This window comes from Rattus norvegicus, chromosome 17 (genome assembly GCF_036323735.1).
Source record: "Rattus norvegicus strain BN/NHsdMcwi chromosome 17, GRCr8, whole genome shotgun sequence".
In the NCBI taxonomy this organism is placed as follows: domain Eukaryota; kingdom Metazoa; phylum Chordata; class Mammalia; order Rodentia; family Muridae; genus Rattus; species Rattus norvegicus.
The window spans coordinates 47,367,840-47,382,941 of NC_086035.1; the positions used below are offsets into that span (position 1 = coordinate 47,367,840).

The following is a 15,102-nucleotide window of genomic DNA, read 5'->3' on the forward strand; positions in this document are numbered from 1 at the left end:
ACTATGTAGCCCTGGCTGTCCTGGAACTCAAAATGATCATCCTGCATCAGCCTCCTAAGTGCAGGTATAGAAGGCATGCTGTCATGGTTTGAATATGCCCAGAGAGTGGCACTAATTGAAGGTGGGGCCTTGTTGGAGTAGGTGTGTTACTGTGGGCATGGGCTTTAAGACCCTCACTCTAACTGCCTAGAAGTCAGCATTCTGCTAGCAGCCTTCAGATGAAGATGAAGAACTCTTATTTCCTTTTGAACCATGCCAGCCTGGACGCTGTCATGTTCTTGCCTTGATGATAATGGACTGAACCTCTGAGTCAATAAGCCAGCCCCAATTAAATGTTGTTCTTATAAGAGTTGCCTTGGTCATGGTGTCTGTTCACAGCAGCAAAACCCTAACTAAGACAACCACCATACCCAGTTTTCTTTGGAGACTTCGAAGGCTTCATTTTTAACACCATCCATCAGAATCCTTCCATTTGCTTTTGACCTGGGAGGTAGTTGACTTTCTCACTGATACTTCTCTCCCTTACCCTGGGCCTTGGGTACCACAGATGTTCCAACCCTTTTTCACTTTTCTTTTTCTTTGAGAGTTGCTTTTGGAGTTCAGGAGTTTCTGCTTTTGAGTTCCAGGAGCAGCCCTTAAATGTTTAATTTTATAGGTGTCCATGTTGCATATGTCTGTGTTTAACGCTTTGGTCTGGACACTACCTTTCCTCTTTACCCTGCATTTTCTTTTTTCTATTCTTCAGTAATAATGTTAGCATTCATTATAGTTTCACTGAACTACAAAATTTTAATGCTTCAATATTAAAATGTATTCTTGGAATGGGTTTTTTTTCACTACCTGTGAAATACACTAGATTTTGCTCTGTGTAGTACTGGCTGTCCTGGATGTCTCTCTGTAAACCAGGCTGTCCTCAAACTCAGAGATTTGCTAGCCTCTGCCTTCTGGGACTAAAGGTGTGTACCACCATACCTGGTATGCTAGGTTTTCATAATGCTTCTTCTGGACAGTTAAGAAACTGAAACAAAAAAATAATTAAAATCAAAATACATTTAAAAAACTGAAATGATTGTAAAATATATTTTAAAAAATACTTATTAGATGTATTTATTTTATGTGTATGAGTATGTATGAGTACCATATATATGCTGAGCCCACAGAGGTCAGAAGAGTGTGCCAGATCTCCTGGAACTGGAGTTATGTATGGTTCTGAGCCACCATGTGGATGCTGGGAACTGAACTTGGGTCCTCTTGATGGCTAAACCATTGCTTCAGTCCCACTTGTAAACTATTTTACTGTTGCTAAGTATAGGTTTGTTTCTGCCAGGACCCAACTTCCCTCCGTAGCTATTGCCTGGTTTGTTCTAAACTCCACAAAAGCAAATTACTTAGGGTTGCCAATAGACTTGTAATATCATAGGTATATTTATGTAAACCACATTGCTACATTCTCAAATACTCTTTCAGTCCTTCTGTGAGTAATGTTTTGGGGAAGTTATTCCTGTAATAAACCAGAGGCAGTATTAACGCACAGTAGCTATTTAGCTTGAGCATTTTGAAATTTCTTTAATCTTGAAATAGGCCTTCTCTATTTCCTTCAAGGGAGCGCAGTATTTGTGAGAGCTTACTTTTGTCATTCTACCCCCTTTGTTTTTGCCTAGGCCTCCTGTATGCTAGGTGAACATTTACCATTATGCTATGTCCCCAGCCCTCTGGGTAGCCTTGGATTTAAAATCCTGCCTCAGCCTCTTGAATGTCTGACATTAAAGATCTGTGACACTAGGCCCAGTTAGTTAACTTCTTAGATGCCAAGGGCCAGCCTTGGCTTGCTCCAGATTCCTGAGAGAAAAGATGTCTGGAAGAGGTAAAAACAACTCAAAGTCAAATTGTAGGTCCAAGCTAGAGGCCTATGTTTTGCTCAAGATGGCTCCCTAGATAGCTCTCTGTAGATAGCTCACGGCTCTGTAGTCTGCTTAAGACAGCTTCTCAGACTGCTATCTCTCTGTTCTCCTTGAGACAGCCTTTCCTTTGCTATTCTGAAAAACTCTCTGGTTGAGACAATTAGCTTTCTGCTTACGACAGCTCTCTTTGCTAGTGAAAAAATCTAAAGCTCTCTGGATAGCTCATGGGTTTTCAAATTAAAGTTAGAAAAGCTGCTATAAGAAATTCTTGGATTTTTCTGACCAAGGTCAGAAATCCTATTAGAAAAAAAATTCTAAAAGGGTTGTGCTCACTCTCCATGGATTTTCCAATCAAAATTAGAAATCACATTTAAAAAAATTCTTGAAGAACTGTGTTTGCTCTCCAGAGATTTCTAGATAGCTCAGCTCTCTAGAGAAAAATTTTAAAGAAGGAAGTAGTATTACTTTTTGCTAGCTTACCTCAGATACAGACCAAAAGCCCAGATTTTTATTACATATCAATTCAGTTATTTATTCCAGATTCCTTTCCCCCTCCCTCCAGGTTCCTTCTTGACTATCCCACAAGTTAGCATTCATAACCTTGGCCCCTTGACTCTAAGGAAAAGACAACAAGCACAAGCACAGACAGTAAGAAAGCTGGGTGGAACCCTGCCCTAGAAATATCATACCATGAATGTACCTAAATTTGCTCTGTCCCATGTGAACCTTGAACTCAGGAATCTGTCTGCCTTTGTAAGCACACACACACACACACACACACACACACACACACACACACACACACACCACACCACACACACACAAAACAAAAACAAAAACAAAAAACTTAAGTGTTTGGGATCTCCCGTTATCACCACTCCCTAAATTTTTTTATCTCCTTTCTTAGTATTTTTCTGAGAAGTTGGCTAACAGAGCAGCTGCTTTTGTCCCTTTAGATTCCTGAAGCCCCTCATATAATTCATATTGCATCCTTAAATTATATGTTTTTGAACTCATGTTTTCAGAGATCTTTTCCTAAGTGCTGTCCAGAAGGTTCCAGCATTTACCATTTTGCTGGATCATTAGCCACACCTTCCCCTCCTGAACTCATGCTGTCTCTGATTATGATGGAATCATTAACATTAACAGGGAGGATATTCCTTAAAGGAGGAACAAAAATATGTACATTATTGTACAATTAAGCCTTATATCTACAGCAGCCATTGATACTATTTGGAAGCCTATTTCTGCTGACCCTGTTGCAGGGATAAGAACCATGTCATTCCACCCCTACCAAAGTCATGCTGGATCCAGCACCTAGAGTCTCTGGATTCAGGCTTTCTCTGCTTCTCCATTCATTTTTTTAGTCACTTTCATTCACTTTCATTATCTTACTACCTAATTCCCATCATAGACTCTTCCTTCTCCAGGAACTGTAAGCCCCTGTCTTACATTGATGATACTGAATTGATGAAAACACTGCCTTCAAAATCTACAATTTTTATGATTTTGGACAAGGTAATTATCTATGTATAATTACTTCTGCTACTATAAATCAGGATTGATTGCAACTAACAATGACAGTTGCCCATAAACTTACTTTGTTAGTTTATGGAAAGATCACTAAGCATTTGATTTAATAGCTAGAATAAATGAGCTCTTTTCTCCTTCCTTCCTTTCTCTCTCTCTCTCTCTCTCTCTCTCTCTCTCTCTCTCTCTCTCTCTCTCTTAATACAAGGTCTTGTTGGGCATAGTAGCTCATGAATTTAGTCCCAGAACTAAGAAAGTAGAGGCAGGCAGATCTCTGTGAGTTTGAGGCCAGTCTACAGTGAGTTTCAAGCCAGTAGGCTGTCCAGGGACCCTGTCTCAAAAAAAAAAATAAAATAAAAGACTTGTAGTAGTTCTGGCTGGTCTCTTGGCCCCCTCAGTGCTGGGATTACAGGCGTGTGCCATCACACTTGGCTTTCTGTTATTAGTTTCAACATGTTATAGAAACTAAAAAGAAAAAGCCTTAAAGAATGTATATCAGGAATACCCTTGTGTGCCAGCTCCATTCCTTTGCAAGCCTCAGAGAGTGCATTGGAGCCTTAGCATTATGTTTGGCAAGTGTACTTAACATGTATTGGCTGTGCATGACAATACAAAGTACTGTGAATTCATCACAGATAGAGGACAGATGTTGTTCTGTCCTCATGCAATCCACCCTTCAGGAGATAGGTAGTTAAACACCGATAAACATAGAAATATGTCGGGATCCAGTCATGACTCAGGGTCAGAGTTCTCAAACTGGAAGCAGGGATATCTGGAAGGCCCATAATAAACACAGACTACTCTTTGGGTACAAACTGACAGGCAATTTTTCAAGGCTTAAAGTTTCTCTCTCTCTCTCTCTCTCTCTCTCTCTCTCTCTCTCTCTTTCTCTCTCCCCCCCCCTCTCTTCTCTGCTCTCTCCTCTTTGCTCTCTTTCTCTCTTGCACCCTCGCCTGCAGCTTGAGGCTGCACACACTGTACATTCTCTTATGCACTCTGCTTTTCTCCATTGCGCTTTTGTTTTCTGGAACTCCCACACTCATGCACACCTCTGTTCATTACCTTTTCATTCTCATACACACTCTTTATACACACCTCACACATAGCTCACACACACCACATGTACTCTCCTTTCACTCACACATACAATCTTCATATGCACCCCTTATTCTTTCTTCACTCACTCTTCACATACTCTTCTCATGCTCTCTGTCTCTTTCTCTCTCTCTCTCTCACACACACAATCTCATGTACACCTCACCCTCTCTTCACTCACTCTCCACTTGCTTTTTACATGCTCACACATGTTCACACATGCTCTCAACTTTCTCTCTAGCCTTTCTCTTTCCCCAGTCTTTAATTGATACTCCAAAAGCAGGTAGAAAAAAGACATTGTATAATCATTGCCAAATCAAATTCAAAAGAATAACCATATCCCACACAGAATTAAGAATTACAATTAGGGGTTGGGGATTTAGCTCAGTGGTAGAACACTTGCCTAGCAACCGCAAGACCCTGGGTTCAGTCCCCAGCTCCGGAAAGAAAAAAAAAAGAATTACAATTGTTCCCCAAAGTTTCAAGCTTCCCTTATTCCCAGGCCTGTGGCCAAAATAATAATAATTGCTAACTTATCATTATGTAAACTTTAACTTTTGACTTATTATACTTCAGAGCTCAGAGCTCTGAGGTCAGCTACCTGCATTTTCCTGTGAAGCTTTAGTGAAAAATGACATGGACAAAGCTGCTAGGTAGTGGCCAGAAAGAATCAAGTTAACCCTTAACTCACTAATTCCGCTAGCTTTCTGTTCCTTGCACACAATGACTCTCATAAGAGTCCCAGTAGTTTGACTTAGTTTTACTAGTATATAGTTTTATGCATTCTGTATTTCCTTATCCAGGAACCACTCTCAAATGTTATGCAAAACTTATTTCATAACTTCAATAACTTTTTCCTTTTTTGGGGTCCCAATGTTGGCTCTAATTAATTTTCTAATAATTTCTTCAAACTTTCTTTGCAAGTCAAGCATTAATCTGGAACTACCATTGTGCAATGATTACATTGTTTCCTAAATGAGAACACACAGCATGCACCTGGGCCATTAGGACTGTGCTGTGTTGTGCCCGTATGGTTCAATTTCCAATTGTTTAAGAATCATTAGTTTCACAGAACATCCACTTTCACAGAATTCACCAGAGCAGAAGGAGAAAGAAGTAGGAAAGTCAGATATAATAGAATAATTATGCACACCAAGGCCAACTGAAAAGCAGTCATGCACAAATGAAATTTATACAGCTGTTGTCCAGAGCTAAGGTTAGTAGGAGAAATTGGAGCAACTGATTTTTACAAAGAGCTGTTGTGGGCTTCTGAGATGTCTCCATCCCGACCAACTGCTGGCAGTCTCTGTTATGGTATGCTGTCTCCAGCAGAGGAGCAAAAGAAAACATGTTCCTGTGAGGGCATGGACTCTCACTTATGCTTATGGAATTCTCCCAAGAAATCTAAGTGCACCCAGAGAAAACTAGGCAAAGCACAGTTTTTCTGGTTTTTTTTATTTGTTTGTTTGTTTTTGTTTTTCTCCAGAGAGACAGAGAGAGGAAGAAAGGACTTGTGGAATGTGTGAAGCCTATTGGCAGGAAGAGCTCAGTTCAGGGCCCCATCTCCAGGTACAAGCTTCAAGAGACAGTGTCCTGTGACTTGTGGTCTGTGGCCAGGTATATAGCAGTACATACCAGACTCCAGAGAGAGGGAGATACAGGGTCTCATTCTGAAGCTCAAGCTAGGCTGTGATCCCCCTGCCTTTGCCATCCCAAGTGCTGATATTTCAAGGGTGAGTCACAAGTCCAGCTATTCCAGGCCATCCAGGGCTGTTGTATTTAATGATTGTTGCAGAAATTGAATGGATTTAAAAATGTACAGCCTTGGGTACCCGGTATTGTAACTTTAATTTTTTAAATTCTATTTTTAACGATGGTTCTTAAACTCTTTAACCTTCCTTGTAACCCACCACCCACCAGAAGTAGTGGAAAAGAAAGGATAATGGGGGGGTGGGATTATGGGGGAAGTAGGACTGTTTAGAAAGGTTCTTTGGAGCAACTCCAGTCTGTGTTGCCTGGAAATCAGCAGTTCAGTTCACAGGTTAGCAGGCAGCTGCAGCTTGATCTATTCACAAACACCTCACAGATACACTAGCAGCCCAGTTTGGTAGAGTCAGGTTAGTAATAGTGGTGACAATGACCTATCAGAGACAGCCAGGTCTCAACCTCAGCTGGAATCAACAGAAAGGACCCTGATGGACACCAGGAGAGGTTCTCAGCCGTGCCTGTCTCAGAGAATCAAAGATCAGGGAAGATGTGAAACCCACAAGTGTTGTACAGCTAGCTGTACCAGCAAACCAAGGTCTGTCTCTCTCACTCTGGAGTCCTATTTATACCCTCCAAACATCATGTGTCTTCCATGTGCCTTGCCTCAGCTCAGCTCTTGCCTCAGCACGAGTACATCCATCCAATCAGTCCGAGTCCTTGGAAGCAGCAACAAGCTGCAGCACACCACCAGTTTTTTTGGTGTGTTCTCTCTGTGGTGTCCTGACAAAAGCAGCACAACTATGCAATATAAGGTGGACTATGGGGAAGTGGACCATGAGAGGTAACTTAGTCCCCACATAGGAGCTTCGCCTGCTCGCAGGCACCAGGCCCCTGTCACTAGCCACAGTCCCGGCTTGGCCATCAGTCAAGTAAGGGCAATGCCTCAAGCCTTCTATGTGTAGATGAGGCATTCCTAACATGCCAGACTAAGACAATAGGAAAAAAGACATGGCCAGAGATCTCCATGCTAATGAGGTACATAGAGGCCTGGAGGGCATAGCCAATAAACTTCACTTCTCAGACATTGCTCCCGGACAAAGGTATTTAATCTCAGGTCCACCCTGAGTGGGGAAGGGTGTATGGTTTTACACATTCACTTTCCATTATGGCAATAAATAATTCAGAACCATGAACTGTCTCTTTTCATTGGGATCTGCCATGGGGAGCTATGGAGAAGGCCTTTATCTACAAAGCCTCTGTCTCATCTTCTGTAGAAGGCCTCTCTGCACTCCCAGCCATAACCACCACTAAGCCTGGGATCATCAAGCCAAGGAGAATCGTTGTGGGACCAGCCGGAGCGCCCCCGAAACTTCCCCCCAGCCCCCTGCTCCACTGTCTGTCTGAGGGTCTCAACTCCATTCTCTCTCAGCTCTTCCACCACTTCCAGCAGCACTGGGGTATAGGAGAGTCAGAGAGCCTGAGAACCAGCTTGAGACACCCCTCCCCCAACCCCCCAGCGGTGCCTCCGAGCTTTCCTATGGCCCAGCACCTGCCTAATGCGGGTTATGCAGTCAAACTCCCGGAGTCCCACCTCTGAGCGGTGGAGCTCTGTGTTGGAGCAGACGTGGGGCCCACAATCCTACAGCGGACTAATACATGTGTGTTGTTAGCAAAGAATCTTTCATCATGTGTCCTTTCATGTGCTTGCCTTAGCAGAACATCCTCTCTCCTGTGTCTGCTTCAGTGATGCATTCCTCCAAGAGTCGGCCTTAGCCTTTCACACCTGTGTCTACTTTAATAAAATATTCCCAGCAAAACACCATCCAACGGGTTCTTTTTCAAAGAAACGTTAAGTTTCCACTTCAGGCTATAGCAGCTCTTGACTTTAATCCCAGTGTGTGGGAGGCAGAGGTAGTAGATTTGTTTAAGTTTGAGCCTAGCTTGGTCTACCTGAAGAGTTCCAGGGCAGCCAGGACTTCTGCCACCCTGTCTCCAAACAAAGGCTGGACAGTCACTGGCAGAAATGCCTTAACCAAGAGTGTCCAATGAAATGTGTGGACTGTTCAGAGCAGCGTGTCCATAGTTAGTAAACTGGGAAATAATCCTGGTGTTGAAGGACCCTAGTTCTTACTGAAGTGTAAGAGCTGTTAAGAGGTTTGGCCTGGTAGAAGGTAATTAGGTTATGGAGTTCCTATGAAGGACTCTGAGGGCTTTCACCAGCCTTACACCCACTTCCTCAGGTCAAGATTAGGACAAGTACCAGTTTCCCGCCTCTGGTCAAGGCTAGGCCATTCTCCACCCTGAAAAACTGCAGAATGTACTGACTGACAGTCACCTGACCCTCTGGTCCCAGAAACAGTTCAAATGTATGTCAGATCTTGCTAGCCAATAGATTTAAAGGTCAATATGCTTAGCCAATATTTTTAAACTGTAACCTTGCTGATGTAACCTGTACCCCTAAAAAGTATAAGAACTGTTTGTTGTAGCCATTCGGAGTTGCCTTCTAGTCACTTGCCATGAGGGGCTGATTGAAGGTTGACCCTGACATGACAGAAAATAAACCTCTTGCATTTGCATCGACCTCCGTTCTCGTGTCTCACTTGCGGCGTCTCCTGGTAGTTAAGACTCACTTCGAGCCTTACAGGGTCCAGGAGAAAAACAATTTTGGATCTGAGTCTTCAAAAAGAAGAGTGTGTTGTCAGAAAAGGAATGTGTCACTGACTATAACAGGAGGAACTGTTGTTTGGAAGCAGGACACAGAAAGAAATAGTTTAAATGGGAATTTATGAATTGCCTCATAGAGAAAGGAAATCTATAGAAGCCACAGTACTTTTTATTCTGATAGTGGGGAGAAAAATTGGCATGGTCAAAGACCAACTTTCAATTCTAGAAAGCAACAATCAACCAAGATATGATTTCTGACAGCTTTCAGATTAAATTCTGTCTTAGTGTCATTCTGTTGCTGTGACATATCCTGTGACCGAAAGCAAGTTAGTAGAGGAAAGGTCTTCTTTCAGTTCATAACTGAAGGTCACATGCCCTTACCCAGCAGAAGCCAGGAAGGAACACTTGACTGCTTCTGGCTCCAGTCTAACTAACCATCTACAAAATCAGACCCACGGGCTGAGGGAATGACTACACCCACAATGGGATAAGCCCTCCTGTATCAATTAACAATCAGGACTCCACCCCCAACACTCACCCTTAGTTGAAACTAAAGATGTATATGACAATATTAAAGGCAGAAGCTGGCTGGGTCTTGCAGCTCTGGCCCATAATCATAGCTACTCAGGAAGTCAAGAGAAGAGGATCAATAGTTTGAGGCTTGCCTAAGTCATGGAGTGAGTTCAAGAGAGCCTGAGAAACTTAGTGATACCCTTTTTTTTTTTTTTTAATAAAGTGGATGGAGGGACCAGAGAGATGAAACAGTGGAACAGTGGTTAAGAGCATATACTGTTCTTGCAGAGGGCCTGATTTCAGTTCCCAAAATCAATGTTCAGTAACTCTCTCTCGTTACTCTAGTCTAGGGGATCTAATGTCCTCTTCTGGTCTCCTATATACCCACACTCATATGCACACACATACCACCCACCCATATGCATGATTAAAAACAAAATAAATCTTTAAAGAAGTGGATGCAGGGGCTGGAGAGATGGCTCAGCAGTTAAAAGCACAGACTATTCTTCAAAGGTCCTGAGTTCAATTCCCAGCAACTGCATTGTGGCTCACAACCATCTGTAATGGAGTCAGATGCCCTTTTCTGGTGTGTCTGAAGACCGCAACAGTGTACTTACATAAAAAAACAAATAAATACCTCTCTTTTTAAAAAAAAGTGGATGCAAAGAAAAAAATTAGGTTAAAATGAAAAATAAACATTAATTCAAAAGAAGATGGAAGGAACAAAGGACACATAAAATTCAACAGGAAACATGAGCAGGAAAGACCAGTAGAAACGATAGGTTAAGTTGTAAGGGTCTAAAAATCGATGAAGGAAGACCCCAGACTCAGATAGTATACAAAGACAAAAAGGGTTTAATCTGCAGAAACAGCTAGCATGACAGGGTTTCCATTGTTTCCAAGTGCATCGAGTTCCTTTTGTAACAGGACTGCTTAATTGCTTCTGAGATCACAGCAGACTTCTAAAACTTAGGGCACATTCCAAGGGGTTACAGAAATCTCTAACGGAAGGTCATAAAGAAGACATATACTACAGGACTCCAGGTACCAACAAACAAAGAAACAAAAACCAAACCAAACAAAACAACAACAAAATCCAGGAGATTAGTTATTGATTGAGTTTGTCAGAACTTCAAGGACAGCTTAGTTAGAGTCTAAATCTCTTCCATGATCCTGCAAGCTAGTAGCAAATGGTGAAAGGTAAGCCAAGAAATTGCTCCTAGTGTGCATGCACAAAGGTATTGTCTGTTATAACCTCTTATTCAATCTAGGATTGACTTTATGTGCAGACCTGCAGTGAGCTTTTTTACCATGTGAACACATGTTCTCAGTCTTACAAATACTGAGAAAAAGGGCAGAGGTAAGTCTCCCTCCCCTTTCCTCATGGTGACAGTGATGACTCAGAGAAGAGCAACACCCTGCCAGGCTTTGCCTAGCCTCCTGCTGTGCCACTTTGAGTTCTAACTGAAGGCTGCAGAAGCCAGCCTTAAAATGACTTGGTCAGGTGGATCAGCAGTAGAGCGGCAGAAGCAGAATACCTTTCACCCAGGATAGATAGTGAATGGTCTAAATGGTCCATGGCTTAGTTTCTGAATGGGATACGAAAAATGAACTACTCACAATACAGTCCTATGAATAATTAAGTCAAATGTAAATGAGACAGGGAATTCAAACCCAGAGATTGTTGGGCTGGATTCTAATAAAGCAAAAGGAAGGAGCCAGTTACAGCTTGCTTCAGGAAGCACCCTAAGAGCCCAGATGAGGTGGTATGGTTGGGGCCTGTAAGATTCACAGAATAGAAAAACAGAAATAGCTGCCTAGGCTAGGCAGGGTCCTTGAGCAAACCTTTCTTACACCTCCCTCCTTCCTTAGTACGGCTTTTCAGAGACCTTGAAGGAGGAACAGGGAGGCTGCTTCGTGATTTAGTCTCTGCCAAAATGCTGTGAGATCTTCCTACATACTCCAAGCAGCCCTCCCTTCCTCCACATCCAAGCCATCTTTAGAATCCTACTTTAAGGTTTTAAAACAACTAATAACTTACCAAATTTAGAGATAAAGAAGCAAAAGCCACATACAAAAGCACCATTGTTTGTTTACAAACAATACTTCACCTGAGACTGAAAATGAACATTATATCTGTTTTCCTGAAGAAGCCTTAAAGTTCTGTCTCTTGGATCAGAATCCCATAATAGTATGCATGTTCATCTCAAATCCCAGCAGACAGAGACAGGGCTGCTGCCAGTTCCAGGCAAATCTAGGCTACAGAATCGGACCCTGTCTCCAAAGAGACATAGGGGAAAGAAAGAAAGAAGGAAGTGAGGAGGGACAAACACAACGGAAAGACACTGAGGAGAAGCAGACCTGGTGGTATGTGCCTGTAATCTCAGCTTCTTAGAGGCTGAGGTAGGAGAACTCTAACAAATGCAGAGTCAGCCTGGGCTCCAGAGACTAGCCTCAGCTATAACATAAGTCTCAGAGAGAGAAGACAAACAAACAAAACCAAAAAAACAAAACAAAACAACAACAAAAAACCCAAAAAACAAAACAAAACAACAACAAAAAACCCAAAAAACAAAAAACAAAACAAAAAACCCCCAAAAACCAACTAACCAACCAACCAAAAAAAAAAAAAAAAAAAAAACAAAAAAACAAAAAAACAAAAAAACAAAAAAAAAAACCAAAAACCCAAAAAACCCCCCAAACCAAAAAAAACTCCCCAAAACAAAATACGAAAAAACAAAAACAAAAACAAAAACAAACTCCCGGGGTTGGGGATTTGGCTCAGTGATAGAGCGCTTGCCTAGCAAACACAAGGCCCTGTGTTCAGTCCCCAGCTCCGAAAAAAAAACAAAACAAAAACAAAAACAAACTCCCCTCAAATCCCCCCCCAAAACAAAAAACAAAGGAAAAAAAAAAACCTTCCAAACTTCATAAAATCTAGTTCTCTGTAGAATTCTGTGAACTTTATTGAAGAAGGGAGGTTAGACTTTTACAGAGTCTAGCACAATCCGAAAATACATTTTAGAATATCAAAAGTAGGAAAAGAAATAGAAAACAAAACATGAATGAATAATTTTTTGGAGTTCGATGTCTTTTGCAGTTATTCTATGAAAAATCTGGTAGAAAAAAACTCAAAGACATCAAGTCATAGGATAATGTTTTTTCAATTACCTGTGGTCAGTCTGTCAGTTAGATTATATATGTTTTGTTACTAATCATTTTAAAAAATAGTATCTCACTATTCATCAGAGTTGTCTAGCCTCTGCCTCATCCCAAACTCAAATCATTGCAAATGTGCACCATCATTCCTAACATGTTTAAAGTTCATAAATTATTATCGCTTCTTTTCAGTGTCTACACACAGTGTGCAAAGGAGCACACTAGTCTAGACCGACTGCATCTCTAATCTCATGATCTCAAAACTAAAGTTCTGTAGTGTTTTATATAAGTTACTGGAAAGTTTTTGTCAAACTACTTCATTTCCTATCTACATATTCCAACTCAAGGCTGTTCCGTTTCTCAGCAAAGTTTAATAGACGGGATATGTTCCAACTCATAAGATGTGAATAAAAAACGCTCCCACTTAATTAGTGCAAATAACTGGTGGGATTGAGTAGAAACAAGTGAAAGAGTTAAAAAAAAAAAAAAAGGCCCCGCTGGGATTTGAACCCAGGATCTCCTGTTTACTAGACAGGCGCTTTAACCAGCTAAGCCACGGAGCCAGAACTGAGGGATAGTGTAGTTATACATTATTTGAATACGATCTAACATGTTTGTACGGCTCAGCCATCCTGGAAATTAGTTTAGAAATGAAAAAGATCAGAAATACCAATCACAGCCAAAGAAGAACTTTCTCTTAAAATGGCTGTATATCGTAGCTGGATTGAAGGAGCGACTTTCCGTTGGCAAAGGCTTTTGCTAAAGCCAGAGAAAAGAATCTTGTCTGCGATGGGTGCATCGCAATATACAGGAGCCGCACATGCGGCAGTGTAGTTTACGTGGGCGTCCCAGGAGGAGCGAAGAAAGCCCTTTCCTGGGCGCGGTTCACCTGGTTTAAGGGAAAATAAAACAAACCCCAAATATTTCTTCGGATGACATAGCGCTCCTTGAGGCAGAATCCCAAACAAGATAAATCAATGCGATTTCTTATTCTAAAAAAGAAAGGTCAAAGAAGAAAGAAGGAAAGAAAAGAAGGGGAGAGTGGGGGATGGGCAGGCTTCCTGGAGGGGAAAAACGGGAAAGGAGATAATATTTGAGATGTAAATTTAAAAAATATCCAATAAAAGAAAAAGAGAAGAGAAAAGAAAAGAGAAAAAGAAAAGAAAAGAAGAGGAAAGGAAAGAAAAGAAAAGAAAAAAAAAAAAAGAAAAATGCCTGTTTGAAATCTTTTGTAAGAAGTGAGGAAAGCAACTCTATAATATATGGCCGGTTAGCTCAGCTGGTTAGAGCGTGGTGCTAATAACGCCAAGGTCGCGGGTTCGAACCCCGTACGGGCCAGTAAGGTATCCAAATTTTACAACCCCTGGCTTGGACAGGTCTATTCTCTCTAAATAAAGCATAGTTCATCCTACCAATGCTTTGTTATCTGAACCTTGGATAAGTGACACATGTTCACTCACCACTTTTGTACTGATTATCAAGTATGGTCCTTATATATGCTAGGCAACTGCCATGCCTTTCTGATCACCTCAGTCTCTCTTTTTTCTTTCTTTCTTTCTTTCTTTCTTTCTTTCTTTCTTTCTTTCTTTCTTTCTTTCTTCCTTTTTTTTGCATTTGTTAAGGCTTTCTTTCTTTCTTTCTTTCTTTCTTTCTTTCTTTCTTTCTTTTTTCTTTCTTTTTTCCCCTTCTTTATCAACCCGAGTATTTCCCATTTACATTTCGAGTGCCATTCCCTTTCCCGGCCTCCGGGCAAACATCCCCCCAATCCCTCCCCCTCCCCTTCTTTATGGGTGTTCCCCTCCCCATCCTCCCCCCATTGCCGCCCTCCCCCCAACAATCACGTTCACTGGGGGTTCAGTCCTAGCAGGACCAAGGGCTTCCCCTTTCACTGGTGATCTTACTAGGATATTCATTGCTACCTATGAGGTCAGAGTCCAGGGTCAGTCCATGTATAGTCTTTAGGTAGTGGCTTAGTCCCTGGAAGCTCTGGTTGCTTGGAATTGTTGTTCATAAGGGGTCTCGAGCCCCTTCAAGCTCTTCCAGTTCTTTCTCTGATTCCTTCAACGGGGGTCCTATTATCAGTTCAGTGGTTTGCTGCTGGCATTCGCCTATGTATTTGCTGTATTCTGGCTGTGTCTCTCAGGAGCGATCTACATCCGGCTCCTGTCGGTCTGCACTTCTTTGCTTCATCCATCTTGTCTAATTGGGTGGCTGTATATGTGTGGGCCACATGTGGGGCAGGCTCTGAATGGGTGTTCCTCCTGTGTCTGTTTTAATCTTTGCCTCTCTCTTCCCTGCCAAGGGTATTCTTGTTCCCCTTTTAAAGAAGGAGTGAAGCATTCACATTTTGATCATCTGTCTTGAGTTTCATGTGTTCTAGGCATCTAGGGTAATTCAAGCATTTGGGCTAATAGCCACTTATCAATGAGTGCATACCATGTGTGTTTTTCTGTGATTGGGTTACCTCACTCAGGATGATATTGTCCAGTTCCAACCATTTGTCTATGAATTTCATAAAGGCATTGTTTTTGAT

The 15,102-nt window shown here is 41.8% G+C and overlaps 2 non-coding genes across 2 annotated transcripts; one reads left to right on the plus strand and one right to left on the minus strand.

The window, feature by feature from the left end:
- Nucleotides 1-13,058: 13,058 nt before the first annotated feature.
- On the minus strand, nucleotides 13,059-13,132 carry Trnat-agu14 (transfer RNA threonine (anticodon AGU) 14). The gene has a single exon. It is a non-coding gene; the product is annotated as a tRNA-Thr (tRNA).
- A 701-nt stretch (nucleotides 13,133-13,833) lies between these two features.
- On the plus strand, nucleotides 13,834-13,907 carry Trnai-aau11 (transfer RNA isoleucine (anticodon AAU) 11). Its single transcript has one exon. It is a non-coding gene; the product is annotated as a tRNA-Ile (tRNA).
- The last annotated feature ends 1,195 nt before the right edge of the window (nucleotides 13,908-15,102 follow it).